We start from the raw sequence: 16,784 nt of genomic DNA, 5'->3' as shown, positions 1-16,784 counted from the left end.
TCCGGGCGCATACTCCGCATGTTGGCGTGCACCCTGGACTAGGTTTTCAGGCGTTTGCTAGCTCCCCTCGAACCGAATGGCCGGGTGCGGGTGGCACAGCCTCGCCTGTTGTTAGGCTCCCCACCTCGTCGCATACGTCAACATGGGGTCCTCCCCACGGCGGGCGGAAGCCTTATAACACAACCGTACGCCGATTTGCGGGGAAGGAATGTGGTGTCACCGCCAGACACTACACTTGCTAGGTAGTAGCCTTTAAATCTGCCGCGGTCCGTTAGTATACGTCGGATCCGCGTGTCGCCACTGTCAGTGATTGCAGACCGAGCGCCACCACACGGCAGGTCTAGAGAGACTTACTAGCACTCGCCCCAGTTGTACAGCCGACGTTCATAGCAATAGCTCACTGACAAATACGCTCTCATTTGCCGAGACGATAGTTAGCATAGTCTTCAGCTACGTCATTTGCTACGACCTAGCAAGGGGCCATTAGCAGTGTATATTGAAATGGAAATTATGTACAGTCAAGAGAGATGAACACCGATTGTGGATTAAAGTTAAGTATTCTACCAGTACCGCCGAGTGGCTTGGCTGTCTTGCCACGCCACTACAAATCCTGCCTCGGGCATGAATGTGTGTGATGTCCTTAGGTTAGGTTTAAGTAGTTCTAAGTTCTAGGAGACTGATGACCTGAGAAGTTAAGTCCCATCGTCCTCAGAGCCATTTGAACCAATGTCTTTATCCCTTGTAATTAGTCGCAGCGTATTTACGCATTCGGAATACTTCCAGCCATTGTAGCTGTTGGGCATGTCTGACTGTAGTAATGTTCAACCATATTTTTCCAAAATGCTGGAAGAATAAAACACTCGGAAACTGCCATTGAAGGGCTTAGTAAAATTGCTTCAGGCTTAACATGTAACTGCAGTATCGAACATTCCATTCGGATTTCCAAATTAGATTTCGACTTCTGCAAAATTAGTTGTGAGTAAACGCACAGCGCGTAACGGGCTGGCAGCGCTCCACTCATAAGAATACTGGCGTGTACGCCAGACTGATCCCCCTCTCTGTTCCTCCGGCGCAAACACAACGGTGCTTCCACAGTAGCGAGGAAGAAATTAGTCCTCCTCCCTCCCCTTGTTCAGCAGGTAGTCTAGGCGCCATGCCACAGTTCCGGAAGCCGCTCCCTCCAAGGTTTGCTTTAGAATCTCCTCCTGGGCATGAATGTTGAGTTTGTCCTAATAAAAAATAAAAAAAAAGGTTGGGGCGGCAGATTTGCCGCCCCTCGGAAAGTGCCGCCCGTGCCTTGCGTCGGGCCTGGGTATGAGCACTGCTTTTGGCCAATAGCTAGTCAAAAATACATTGCTTCGGCCTGATTTCTGGTCGGCGTATAAAACTCATACTCCATTAGAGCAAGCTATCCAGTGGCGACTGCTGTATTAGAGCACAAGAGCATGTGAACACCATAACTTTCGACACCTTGCGGATTTATTGGTTATTTTTCTTTGAATTCTGTTAAACGTAACATAGATGGTGCAATCCGAAAGGTGCGCCACTAAAATCTGCCGCGCTACTGCTGCTCTAGACTCCCAGAAACTTGGCAACAGCGCCGCGAGCGTACCTACCATTGAGCAAGTTTTAAGGGATTTTTCGCATGCGCAGCCCGCGTGACGTAATTGCTTTACGGGTCAAATACACGCGGATTTGATAAACAACTTCCATGGTTCACGATGTGCACAGGTAGCCTTGCTACTCAACCAGAAGTTTACGTCGGTGCCACCAGGTGGTAGCACGCTACAGCAGACTTTATCTCCGTTGAAAAAATGGTTCAAATGGCTCTGAGCACTATGCGACTTAACTTCTGAGGTCATCAGTCGCCTAGAACTTAGAACTAATTAAACCTAACTAACCTAAGAACATCACACACATCCACACCCGAGGCAGGATTCGAACCTGCGACCGTAGCGGTCACGCGGTTCCAGACTGAACCGCCTTTAACCGCAAGGCCACACCGGCCGGCTATCTCCGTTGACTCGGCATAAATCCTGCTAAATGATAACACACACCTCAGGTATGCTAATTCACTCACTATATACTGTATTAAAATTAGATCGGATCTCAGTATATGTTAAAGTTGTAATGACAGTAAACTTATTTTGTGGGTTTCTGAATGAGCTGTAGCATATTAAGTTATGAATTTTATCATACAGTAATCCATTTAAGGCGCTGAGAATCTTAATGGCCTAAAGCAAATCACCGTCGATAGTGAGATTGTAGCATTTATTCATGTTTTTGAAATCTGTTGATCTTATGGCGAGTCAAGTTTATCATTGTTGTAGGCCCACATTGCACACATAGTAATTCACTGGTTTCTCTGATATCCACTTAAACGTGAAACCGACGGAGGTATGCTTTAGGCCCTTATAGATTTCAGCATCTCATTTGTATTCTAGTCAAGTGAACATGTTAGTAGACATTACTACTTGAGTTAAATAATTTCCACAAACGGCACTCCGTGTTTGCATTTGGTTGTTTACGTTTTCGCGTGCAAAGTAAACACGAACTACGTTAAATCTATTTTACATGTAAACAGAAAAGTAAAGCTGTGAGGACGGGTCGTGCGTCGTCCTTCGGTAGCTCAGTCGGTAGAGCACTTGCCTACGAAATGCAAAGGTCCGATGTTTGATTCTCGGACTGGCACACAGCTTTAATCTGCCAGGAAGTTTCATATCAGCGCACACTCCGCTGCAGAGTGAAAATCTCAGTCTGGGAACAAAAAAGTAAATTACCAGGAAAAGTTAGCTGCAAAGGAACTAGGGCCTCCGAGAATAGATCCTTTGATTGAGAGAGTGACGAAATGAAATTTGTACATGGGTACTGTGCAAATTACAATTAAGAGCCTGGCGGAGGGTTCAACGAACCGCCTTCACGATAATTCTCTACACAGCGCGCGGAGAAAACGAACAGCGATATCTTTTGGTGCGAGCTCTGTTTTCCGTCATTTTATTATGATGATCGTTTCTTCCTATGTAAGTGGCGTCAACCAAATATTTTCGCATTCGGAGGAGAATGTTGGTGATTGAAATTTCGTGAGATATTCTGCCGCAACGAAAAATGTCTTTGTTTTAATTATGTCCAGCCCAAATCCTGTATAATTTCGGTGACACTCTGTCCCCTATTTCGCGATAATACAAAACGTGCTGCTCTTCTTTGAACTTTATCGATGCATTCCAGCAGTCCTATCTGGTAAGACTCCCATACCGCACAGCAGGATTCTAAAAGAGGTCGGACAGGCGTAGTGTAGGCTGTCTCTTTAATAGTTTAATAGATCTGTTACACTTTCTAAGTGTCCTGCCAATAAAACGCAGTCATTGGTTAGCCTTCACCACAATATTTCCTAAATGTTCCTTCCAATTTAAGTTGTTCGTAATTGTAATTCCTGGATATTTGGTTGGATTTACGGCCTTGAGATTTGACCAATTTATCGTGTAACCGCAGTTTAAAGAATTCCTTTTAGCACTCATGTGGATTACCTCACACTTTTCATTATTGAGGGTCAATTACCAATTTTCTCACCACACAGATATCTTTTCTAAACAATTTTGCAATTCGTTTTGATCTTCTGATGACTTTACTAGACGATTAACGACAACGTCTAAGTATGAAAAAGCCTTTAAAATTATACAACAACTCAACAGCAACTGATCTCAAATTTATAAGTTAAAGTTAAAAAATCATTCTCCACCAGAATTTTCATCTCCAGAGTCAATTTGGGTTTTGGCTCCCCTGCCAGTGATACATGCAGTTATTGCCTTAGAACGCGGCATGAAATTCAAAGTGCTGTAGATACAAATCAAAAAAAGAAGTTAGTGATTGAACTTCGTGCTCAGAGGCTGAGGGCTCGAGCTTTTCATAAATTGATGCAGTCGCCATATGGAAGTCAAACCTTTGCATTTGACCTGTAGCAAGTCCAGCCTCTGCCAAAACTGAATATTGGAGAGGCATATTACGCCCAACAAATTGCATTTTATAGCTTCTGTGTAACAAATATAGAAACCACACGCCCTGTTTTCTGTGTATGGAATGAAGCTCTAGCTGGAAGAGGGCCACAAGAAATTGCATCAGCCATCATAGATTTTCTTTCTAAAACATCCCTTGACCGGACTACCACGTCTCTCAGACTTTTGCTGATGGGTGTGGTGGCGAGAACAAAAATCAACATCTAATTCATCCTATTGCATTCTGGCTGCTGAAAAGTTCTCCATTACTTGTAGGTGAGGTGTATTTATGTTTTCCAGTTCGAGGGCAATCATTTTTACCTGCAGACAGGTTCTTTGGACGAGTCGGGAGAATACTGCGCCTAATTTCAGATAGAGGTTTCTACAGATCTACAATGAATTTGGGGAAACGTGGATAACTGGAAAAGACTGGGAGCTTAAAAACTATAAAGTACTCTTAAAGGAATGAAGGAAGATAGATGACATCAGCGAAGTAAAAAGAATAATTTAGAAAAAGTCAAAACTGAAGAGTGTCAGTGATCAGGATATAAAATTTAAAACAGGAAATTCACTATTACTTCGATGACCCTTCTAAATCATTCGCAACGTTGTCAAAACGTGTACATAACATGTTCTCTGCTACTGAAAGGCCTACACTAGCGTCGTCAAACATGATGAAGGAAGAGAAAAGGGAAGATGTGAAGAAACTGCTCACTTTAAGATTCGGCACGCAATGGAAAAAAGAACAGCTACTTTTTTTTCACGGACTACAGAGGTTCCATGTCAACGGTCTTGCCTAAGTGGTAACACCCGTTCCCGTGAGATCACCGAAGTTAAGCGCTGTCGCGCTGGGCTAGTACTTGGATGGGTGCCCATCCGGTCTGCCGATCGCTGTTGGCAAGCGGGGTGTACTCAGCCCTTGTAAGGCAAACTGAGGAGCTACTTGATTGAGAAATAGCGGCTCCGGTCTCGGAAACTGACATACGGCCGGGAGAGCGGTGTGCTGACCACATGCCCCTCCATATCCGCATCCAGTGACGCCTGTGGGCTGAGCATGACACGGCGGCCAGTCGGTTCCTTTTGCCTTCATGGCCTGTGCGGGAGGAGAGGGAGAGTTCAGAGGTTCCATACAGCAGCTCCACTCAAGAAGATATCGAATGTGATTGTTTACATGAAGAACCAGGAATGGACAAAATTTAGTTAATTTTGCCTGTAACAAATTTATGTGTTGAACAGTTTTTTTTATGTAAATTAAGACTTTGTTGTATTCCTTCAAGTAAATATTAATGTTACATTGTTCTAAGTTTTATAATCAATATAAAGCAGTAAAAAATTACTGTAAATTAATAATTATTTTCAGGTATTTAAGTTCGTGTGAATTAATGAAGATTTAACACTGAAAACCCATCAAAATATGTAATGTCCTAGGTAACCGATCAAAACGTATATTATCCAAAACGTAAACTGATTTTATAGCCATCCATCAGATTTTGCTCAGTTGCAAAGTGAGATCGAATTCAATATCCCAACACGGAATTAATGGTGAAAACAGCGTTATGTTGCCCTGAATAGTTTAGTAGATATCAGTTTTTCGGTTTTCCTGAAAAATTTGAATCAACTGACATTAGACGTTTTGATTAGTTGCTCCTCATATCGCACAGCGATCGTGAGAATAAAATAAGAGATATTAGGCCGCGTACAGAAACGTAAAATCAGTAAAACTTTTCCGTCTCTAATTACGCGAGTACAGCAGGCCAGAAAATCGATTATACTGGTACGAAATTCTTTCGGCACGCACTCTACAGCGTTTTGTGGAGTACAAGTGTAGCAGCAGTTGTGGGACGTCTTGGACAAAAGATGGGCCCGAAAAATACACAAGCAGTAGGAATTCACGCCGATTGTGGGCGGGCATTATCTTGCTGAAATGTAAGACCAGGATGGCTCCCCATGTAGGGCAACAAAACGAGGCGTAGAACATGAGCTACGTATCGCTCCCCTTGTTAGGGGGCCGTGTGGCAGCCGACAGTCAGGCTAGTATGCCATTGGTGTACGTGGTGTCTCCTGTCACATCTTCGGCCTGGAATCTCTTTGACTGGAGTAGGTCATCATTGATGAGTCGCGCTTCCAACTGAGCCCCGATGAACAGCGGAGACGTGTCTGCAGACTTCCCGGACAGTGGACTGTCGCCCGCCATACGGCCCCATAATCTGGGGTGTCATTTCTTTTCAGAGCAGGATCCCATTGGTTGGCATCAGTAGCACCCTTACAGCAGTGCTTGCCAAACCCTACCTTGGATTTCTCCCCAATGGAGAACGTTTGGGGCATTATGGGTAGTGTCCTCCAACCAGCTCGAAATTTTGACGATCTAACGCGCCAATTTGACAGAATTTGGCACGATATACGTCAGGAGTACATCCAGCAATTCCACCAATCAATGTCAAGACGAATAACTGCCTGCATAAAGGCAAGAGGTAGACCAGCTCGTTATTGACTATCTCAGTTTGTGAAGCTCTTTTTCTTGAATGAATCATCCAACTTTTCCGAAATTGTAGTCATTTGTTGGTCTGTACATGTACATCACATCAGCCGATTTCCGTCCCATTCGGATAATTACTTCATGGTGTGTCGATTTTCATCTTAGAGTGTATTTCGCGTACCTTCAGTTAGGCAACCCAACTCACATCATCCGTTCCCGAGACAAATTATGGAAATTGGGTTTGCTACCTTAATGCGCGTAAAATATTTTCCGGGCTAGTTTCATCTTGCCAGTTCTGTAGATGCACAATCAGTGGTATACAGTGTTCTTTTAGGACACAACTTTTTTCTACATGGAAATTTAAACAGGCAGAAACACTAAATATTAACTGACTACAGTATTGCACCCATGGTCTAGGGAAAAATGTGGTTAGCATTCACGCTACAGAAGACGAACGCGTACGAGGCGACGGTTCGACTCCTACTAAAAATAAAGGTTTAATCTGTATTTCTTTCATCACTGGTCGAGGGGAAAAAAAGACCTTTGATTAGTAATCAAAACGTCTTCGATCTCGTTTTCGAACACCGCCACCGCTTAAGTTTTGAATAAAAGTCATCATCAGCAATGGCTGCCGAAGACTTCCGGCATAAGAAGTCACCCTCATTCACCCAGCATCCTTGTCAAAGAGGACGGAGAAGCGGACAGAGTTTCAGAGCACTCTCTTGCCCTTGGAGTGGGAAACTGCCCCTAAAGGCGGAAGAGTCACCGATGATCAACGGCATGGGGATGCAGAAGGCAGTGGAAACCAATACAGTAAAGACACATAACGTATATCCACAGCACGTGTGGCCTGTAATTGAAAAAGTGTCATGATGATCTGTTTATTTGCAGAAGATTTCGGACTAAGCACCCATTCGGATCTCCTAGAGGCGACTGCCAAGGGGGAGGTGGCCATGAGAAAAATATTGAATACCCAACGAAAGGATAACGTTCTACGAGTCAGGGCGTGGAATGTAAGAAGTTTGAACGCGGTATGTGAAGTGGACTGACAAGGCAGCCACTCCACAGTGACGGGTAGCCGATAGAAAGGCACGCGTACACACTCACGCCGACGGGCGTCAATTCTGGAACAGGATAACTATTGAATGGTAGCAAGAAAAGTACGTAGCTGCTTTATACTTAACTTTATTAGTTGAGGACTACAGCATTCTTCTTGAGACATTTATAGTATCTCTCAAAGTAGGTAAGGCTAATGGCGCCTTGCTAGGTCGTAGCCATGGACTTAGCAGAAGGCTATTCTAACTGGCTCTCGGCAAATGAGAGGAAGGCTTCGTCCGTATGGTCGCTAGCAATCTCCTCGTACAACTGGGGCGAGTGCTATATCGTCTCTCGAGACCTGCCTTGTGGTGGCGCTAGGTCTGCGATCACACAGTGGCGACACGCGGGTCCGACATGTACTAAATGGACCGCGGCCGATTTAAGCTACCACCTAGCAAGTGTGGTGTCTGGCGGTGACACCACAGTATGGAAGCTAGAAAACCAGAAAAAGGCAATGTTGAGGCTCAATCTAGACATAGCGGAGGACAATGGAATGACAAGAAGACAAGGATTCTGGTCAGATGAATGTAGGGTAACATCATCTGCAGCAGAAAATGGTAATACAGGATTAGGATTCGTTATGAACAGGAAGGTAGGACAGAGAGTAGGTTACTGTGTATAGTTCAGTGATACAGTTGTTCTCACAAGATTCGACAGCAAACTGATATCGTCAACAATAAGTGAAGTATACGTGGCAACGTTGGAAGCAGAAGATGAAGAAATAGAGAAAGTATATGAGCATGTGAACGGGTAACTCAGTACTTTGAAGATGTAAATGTAACAGCCATGGGGGCTGGAATGCGGTTGTAGGAGAAGGGCTAGAAAAAAGGGTTGCAGGAGAATATGGGCTTGGTACTAGAAATGAGAGATGAGGACTGCGTTCTGCAATAAATTTCAGCTTGTAATAGCGAATACAACCACAAGAGGAGGTTGTAGACATGGAAAAGGACGGGAGATAAGGGAATATTTAAGTTAGATTACATCATAGTCAGGCAAAAATTCCGAAATCAGATACTAGATTGTTAAGGCACACCCAAGAGCGGAAAGAGACTCAGTAGGCTGAAGTTTAAGCAACTAGTCAGAAAGATTCAGTGCGCAAAGACGTGGGATATGGAAGTACTAAGGAATGAAGAAACACGCTTAAAGTCCTGTGAGGCTATAGATACGGCGTTGAGGAATAGCTCATTAAGCAGTTCAGTTGAAGGGAATTGGAAATCTCTAACCATCTCTAACAAGAGCAATCACAGAAGTTGTTAAGAAAAACATAGGCATAAAGAAGGTAACTGCGAAGAAACCATGAGCAACAGCATAAATACTTCACTTGAGCGATGACAGAAGGAAGTACAAATATGTTTAGGGAACTTCTGGAATACAGTAATACAGGTCACCTAGGAATGAAATAAACAGTAAGTGCAGGGAGTCTAAGGAGAAACAGTCGTATGAAAAATGTGAGGAAATCGAAAAAGAAATTATTGTCGGAAGGCCTGACTCAGCATCTAGAGCAGAAGCAACAGCCTTCGGTGAAATTAAAAGCAAAGGTGGGAATTCCACAGTTAAATGAAGAGGACAGAGCTGATAGGTGGAAACAGTACGTGATAGAAGAAGAAATAGGGGTCGATATAGAAGAGGTACGGGATGCAGTATTAGAAACAGAATTTAAAAGTGTTTTGGAAAGCTTGAGACCAAATAAGGCAGAAGGGATAGATAACACTCCTTCATAATTTGTAAAATCATTTGGGGAAGTGGCCACAAAACACTATTTACATTGGTGTGTAGAATGTATGAAACTTCTGATATACCATCTGACTTACGGTAGAAAAGCATCCACACAATTCCGAAGATTGCAAGAGCCAAAAAGTGTGAGATTGGATTTGGATTGTGTGGGGGAAGAGAACAAACAGCGAGGTCATCGGTCTCATCGGATCAGGGAAGGACGGGGAAGGACGTCGGCTGTGCCCTTTCAGAGGAACCATCGCGGCATTTGCCTGGAGCGATTTCGGGAAATCACGGAAAATCTAAATCAGGATGGCCGGACGCGGGATTGAACCGTCGTCCTCCCGAATGCGAGTCCAGTGTGCTAACCACTGCGCCACCTCGCTCGGTCAAAAAGTGTGAGAATTATCTTACAATTAGCTTAGAATCTCATGCATCGAAGTTTCTGACAGGAATAGTACACAGAAGAATAGAAAAGAAAATCGAGGATGTGTTATATGACGATCAGTTTGGTTTTAGGGAAGGTAAAGGTACCAGAGAGGCAGTTATGACGTTGCGTCTGATATTGGAGTCAAGGCTAAAGAAAAATCTAGACACGTTCATCGGATTTGTCGACCTGAAAAGAGCATTCAACAACGTCAAATGGCGCAAGATGTTCGAAGTTCTGAGGAAAGTGGCGATAAGGTATAGGGAATATACAATGCCTGTAATGTCCAAGAGGGAGAAATAATAGTGGAAGACCAAGAATGAAGTGCTCGACTTAAAAACAACGTAAGACAGGGATGTAGTCTTCCGCCCCTGACGAAGAAGCAACGGCAAAAACAAAAGAACAAGAATGGAATTAAAATTCAAGGTGAAAGGATTTAAACGATAAGATTTGCTGATGACACTGCTATCCTGAGTGAAAGTGAAGAAGAATTACACTATTTGCTGAATAGAATGGTCTAAGGAGCACACGAGTAGGCCTACAGGAGTAAATCGAAGAAAGACGAAAGTAACGAGTGGTAGAAATGAGAACAGAGAAAAACTTAACGCCAGGATTGGTGACCGCGAAGCAGAAAACGTTGCGGAATTTTGTTACCGGTGCAGGAAAATAACCCACGACGGACGGAGCAAGGATAACATAAAGAGCAGACTAGAACTGGCAAAAAGGTCGTTCCTGGCCAAGAGAAATCTACTAGTATAAAACATAGGCCTTCGTTTGAGGAATAAATCTCTTGGAATGTACGTTTGGGGCACAGGACGGAGGGACAGGATGGTAAGAAAAATGGCTCTGAGCACTATGGGACTCAACTGCTGAGGTCATTAGTCCCCTAGAACTTAGAACTAGTGAAACCTAACTAACCTAAGGACATCACAAACATCCATGCCCGAGGCAGGATTCGAACCTGCGACCGTAGCGGGCTTGCGGTTCCAGACTGCAGCGCCTTTAACCGCACGGCCACTTCAGCCGGCGATGGTAAGACATCTCCTAAAATATCGCGGAGTAACTTCCATGGTGCTAGAGGGAGCTGTAGAGGGAATACGTACAGCAAACAACTGAGGACATAGCTTGCAAGTGCTACTCTGACATGAAGAGGAGAGGAATTCGTGACAGGCCGCATCAAACTAGTTAGACGACTGACGACTGAAAAAAAAAGAAAGTGCCGCTGTTGATTTTTTCCCATGTTTGCTTTGTCAGCGTGGGAATGTCAGACCAATACAGAAAGAACTGCAGTTGAAGATATCACAGAAAAATTGTTAGTTCGGCACGTAAGGAGTACTTTTAAAGTTCTGAGAGCTTGCAACTCAATGTGAGTTAAGGAAACTAGTGCTCTCTCCACACATCTCTGGTAACGAACTTGAGGAAACGCACAGAAATGTGAGCTTACACGGAGAGGTACGGAGGGTCGTTCTTGCTCCACTACAGCCACAAATAACTTTTATTTGTCAATTCCCCTGATCACAGTAGATTATGTGGGGAAGCAAGAGAATTAGGTCGCCAACTAACCGTGCAAGACTGCAAAGAGCAACAAGAAAAAGTGGGATTCCCCCTCTCATCACCTCTGCTGGTCCAAGAGCGCGAACCGCTTAACTGTGTGTGCAACAAGGCAGTTAAAAAAAATCAGAATAATTATATAATGCAAATCGAACCTTAAATGTTCCAAAGATAGATCCCGATCTTAACAATAACTCATATAACACCTTGAATAGACTTAATAGTCGCTATAGACTGCAGAAATTATTTATTTTCATCACTGCAAATTCAGCCTTAAGGCCATTTTAAAGCGATATGCTGCTAAAGATGATAACATGTCTACATGTTAGATTTTTAAAGTTTGACATGCGATAAAGCACAGTCTTTTGCACCATACCACATTATAGTGGCTTAGGGTTGTCAATCGTCCCGGTTTTTGAGGGACAGTCCCGTTTATGGATTAAAAAAATTATCGTCCCGAAAAGTGCTTTCGGAACGGCAGTTTAGTCCTGGTTTTGTGGTGCCAAAGAAATACTTTCGTGCCGTCTATTTCTTCCCAAATGATTTTTCTTTCATTGTTGCACCAGCTTCTATTAAGGGCCTTTATTGCGCGTCACGCTTCTTTCTAATATCAACTCTTGTCTTGGGATTCACTTCAGTTAAATCGTTGCTGCTATTTGGTTCTCTGTCTGATGCTTCTTGTGCTTAGTTTTCCTTTCCAGACAAATACACAGAAGAATGATCTTTAATCAAACGAGGAAGACATGACTAAGAAGTGGAATGTGGAATATGTATGCCATATGCTTCCATTTCGCATGGAGGAAGGGTAGATATTACAGATCATTTAGGCAGCCGAAAGCATAAATCAAACATTTGCTCTGCTATTATTTAAAAAAATAGACAACTTTTTTATTTCTAAGTCATCAAAACAGAGCCAATCAGTAGCAGCAGCGAAATTAACAATGTTATCATACCGTTGAATATCATATGTCTTTAAAATCTGTAGACTGTACTTCTAGGCTAAGCTCCAATTTATCTAACGATTCTGTCACAACGAAGAGTGTGACGTTGGGCAGAACCAAAACAACAGCACTTTTGAAACCAATTTTGGCACCTGGCACTGTCAAACATGCGACGTCCTTTCACTGGTCCGCTAGTTCTTAATAGTTACAGAGGTGAGTAATCACAAAACTGAAAAAATATTTCCATTAATTGTTCAACATTTTACACCTCAGAATGACATTCAAATGAAATTGCTTAAATTAGTTTCGCTGCCAAATGAAACCGACTCTATAATAAGTACGTACTGCATTACTGCATTAGAATAAAATAAAATTGATAAGAGTAAGTGTACTCCACTTTGTGGTGACAATGCTACACTATTTTTGGAGGAGTGCGACGAGCAGGTATTTGCTAGACTGAAAAGTGAAGTAAACGAAAATCTTTTACGAGTTGGCTGCCCTGCCCACATACTACACAGTGCTGCCAAGACAGTCGCTGACGTGATGAGTGTTGACGTAGAAACCTTTATAATTAAACTTTTCAATTTCTTCTCCATATTCACAATACGGACGGAGTGTCTAAAGGAGCTTTGTGAGTTTGTGGACATAGAGTATCATGCATTGTTCTCTCACACACACACACACACACACACACACACACAAAAAGGTTGTTATCTTTATTTGTTGCTGTAGAGAGAATACTGAAGTTGTATGATACTTTTAAATCATTCTTCCTCTTAGAAGAAAAGGCACCTAAATTTCTAATAACCCTCTTCCAAAATCCGTTAACAGAAGCATATCTGTGGTTCCTGCGTAGTCAGTTGAGTGTGTTTCAGAGACAAATACGTAAACTTGAGAAAGCAGACAGCAGTGTTATAGAAGTAGCTGCGATTTTGTAAAATACCAGCAGAAGCATAGAACATCGTAAAGGAAGAAAGTTTTCTTCCACTCCAAGTAATATCTCTCTTGGAGAACAGCGATGTTGCATTAACTAGTGAACAAGTGTACAGCTTATTTAGGAAAATGGTCAACAAATCTCAATGAGTTTTCTATTTTTAAATGGATGTTGTTGGACGCAGAACCTGAGTGGAGCAATGTTACAAGGACAATAACGTTTGTACAAGGTAGAGGATTGTCAATAGATGATAGTTTATTGTTTGACCAGTTTTCTTTACTCAAGCAGTTCACTGCATCAGAAATCAACAAAAATATGGATAACTGGGTTAGTAAATCATGTCAGGAGAAATGGACCTATTTCTTTCGACAGATAGAGTGCGAAGAACAGTTTTCTCAGTTGATGAATCTGTGTGAATTCGCCTTCAGTATTCCAGGGCATAATGCAAAAGCGAAACGAGTATTTTATCTCACGAATGTGCATTGGACTGAGGAACAAAACAGATTACAAGTACCAACGGTCGAAGCAATAAATAAAAGTGTTTTAATCATCAAATGAGTTGCTCTAAGTTTTGTGAATACATCACACAGCGGTCTTGTGCTACCAGTACTAATATTGTAAAATGTTATTACCATTTGAATGCCCTCCCTTGGGTTTTATTAAATTAATTACAGTATAAAGTGTCCATTTATTTATTTATTTCATTAAATCAATTGAATACATAAGTAATTTACACAAATATTTCACATTTTTAACGTTAAGAAAAGCGTCCCGAAATGTCCCAGTTTATGACTCACAAATTATGGCCGTTTTTAGTTAATTTTTAGAGAAGCGACCCCGTTTGCTAGCAACAAATTCTGACAACCCTATACTGGCTTTAAGGACTAAAACGCAATGTTGAAAAAATAATAATTTCTGCAGTCATTCGCTACTAAAATGCCTTTCAAAAAGTTTTACGTTACTGTGAGCTTCACCATGAGAAAATCATCAACGTATATGTTCAGTAAAAATTTACGTTCTTTTGTAATTTTTTTGAGGAGGTGATATTTAAGTCACATACTTGAAACTTTGTTAGTAGGTGTATTTTATCATAAAACCATTAGTCTCAAGTCCATGTTGTGCTCTTTCTATTGATTTCCGAGTTTTTCCTGATAATGTAAAAACTAACAAGAGTATTAACAGTGTTGTTGATTATCTACCCATTAGAGAAAGTAGGTAATTGAGATATATGTTCTAACTGTAAATTAATGAAACTATAGCATTTTTCAGAACAATAAATGCAATGTCAGTTGGAGCAGAGGATGTGGAAGGCGCAACTTCAGAGGAGAAGGTCTACGGTTAGGTCCATCTAAAAATTATCTAGGGTGTAATTATTTAAGCAGAAACCGCAAATTTGGTCAGTGTTTCTGGAAACTGTTCGCTATTACAGAAACAAACTGTTCCTTATGGTTACAGATTCGCTATTGGGAAGGATATCTGAAATTTGGTGTTGCGCGAGTATTTCCAACGCTGCACGGACCGACTGACAAAAGCGGAACACACTGATGGGAAAAAATTATTGTAGAATAACGAAATTTCTGGAATCCGTTTGTCTAGATAAAATACTTGAGTGATTAACGTTGCAATATCACAGATTAATGTAAGTGCGGGATAAGCTATTGCAAATCTGTAAGTATGGTATTTTAATAACCAGTGTAAACGCCAGAATGTTGATAGCAAGCATGCAAACGTGTATGCACTGTGTTGCAGAGGTGCCGGATGGTATTTTGTGGGATGGAGTTCCCCATGCTTCCTGCACTTGGTCAGTCACCACAAGGACGGTTAATGAATGATGCTGGAGGTGTCGTCCGATGATGACCCATATGTGCTCGATGGACACAGATATGGTGATCGTGCAGGCCAAAGCAACATCTCAACACACTGTAGAGCTTCTTGGGTTACGACAGTGGTATGTGCACGAGCAATATTCTGTTGGAAAATACCCCGTGGAATGCTGTTCATAAAGGTCAGCACAACAGGTCACATCACCAGACCGACGTACAAATTTGTAGGAAGATACCCTCTGTTACAGAAATGTGGAAAAGGGGGGGGGGGGGGGTTGGGAGACAGAAAGCTGTTTGCTTGGGACAACCGGGAGAGTGCTCCTGCTATCACACGAAGTAAAAAAATGGTTCAAATGGCTCTAAGCACTATGGGACTTTACATCTGATGTCTTCAGAACCCTAGACTTAGAACTACTTAAACCTAACTAACCTAAGGACTTCACACACATCCATGCCCAAGGCAGGATTCGAACCTGTGACCGTAGCAGCAGCGCGGTTCCGGACTGAGGCGCCTAGAACCGCTCGGCCACAGAGGCCGGCCTTACAAAGTCAAACCGCAGACACTAATTCCAGGTGTAGGTCCAGTGTGTCTAGTACGCAGACAGGTTGGTTGCAGCTATTCAAATGACTCCTTCTAACTAACACACGACCATCACTGGCACCGGGGCGAGACCAGCTTCCATCAGAAAACACTTCCACCCTCCCCTCCAATGAGCACTGAAGTCGCAAATGGCGGTGATTTGGTGTCAGTGGAAGGCACGCTACATAGCGCCTGGCTCGGAGTTGTTCTTGAAGTAACTGATTTGTAACAGTTCGTTGCCTCTATCTGGTGCCAATTGCAGCTCAAATTGCTGCTGCAGATGCAATACGATGCGCCAAAACCGTTCACCGAACAGGATGGTCTTCCCTCCCTGTAGGGTCACTTGGCCGTCCGGAGTGTGTGCACTCTTTCGAGTCTTCTTGCGACCGTACATTCGTGGCCACCGCTGCCAGCAGTCACGTACAGTGGCTACATTCCTGCCAAGACTTTCGGAAATATCGCAGAAGGAACGTGCAGCTTCTCGTAGCCCTATTACACGACCCCGTTCAAACTCAATGAGGTGCTGATAATGGTGTCGTTGTTGCCTTAAAGGCATTCTTGACTAACAGCAAGTCACCATGCCCAATCTCAAAGGAAAATAGCGCTCACGTCCGCTATAGCGTGCATTCAGAGCAAACCTGCTTCGCACCCTCATAGCAGTGCTACCAGCGCCACTCTCACGCGACAGACACGAAATTTGAGTAGGAATCAACCTTCAAATTCAGAAACACGTCTGACAACTTTCGTGATTGTTGCACAGCTCCTTGTTGCTGCGATTTTTTTCTCGTCCATGTTTAAGGGGACCATGCCCTGCCTATCTAACCCATGTTAATTTAGGCAAGTATTTGACCCATTTCTGAAAAAAACTATTTGATGCAGGACCTTAATGTTTTTACTGTATGTTACATGATGCTAATAGAGTCAACTGTACTAAAATCTACTTTATCTATTTTATAGTTTTTAAGAAATACTTTTTAAATTTATCAACAAAAATATTAAGCTTTTTCTGCAGAAAATATTTTTTTTTTTTTTGAACTCACTAATGGAAATGTCGTGTGGCTAGGGCCTCCCGTCGGGTAGACCGTTCGCCTGCTGCAGGTCTTTCGATTTGACGCCACTTCGGCGACCTGCGCGTCGATGGGGATGAAATGATGATGATTAGGACAACACAACACCCAGTCCCTGAGCGGAGAAAATCTCCGACCCAGCCGGGAATCGAATCCGAGCCCTTAGGATTGACAGTCTGTCACGC

The sequence above is a fragment of the Schistocerca serialis genome, chromosome 7 (genome assembly GCF_023864345.2).
Source record: "Schistocerca serialis cubense isolate TAMUIC-IGC-003099 chromosome 7, iqSchSeri2.2, whole genome shotgun sequence".
NCBI classification, from domain to species: domain Eukaryota; kingdom Metazoa; phylum Arthropoda; class Insecta; order Orthoptera; family Acrididae; genus Schistocerca; species Schistocerca serialis.
Note: the sequence above shows the minus strand (reverse complement) of the source record.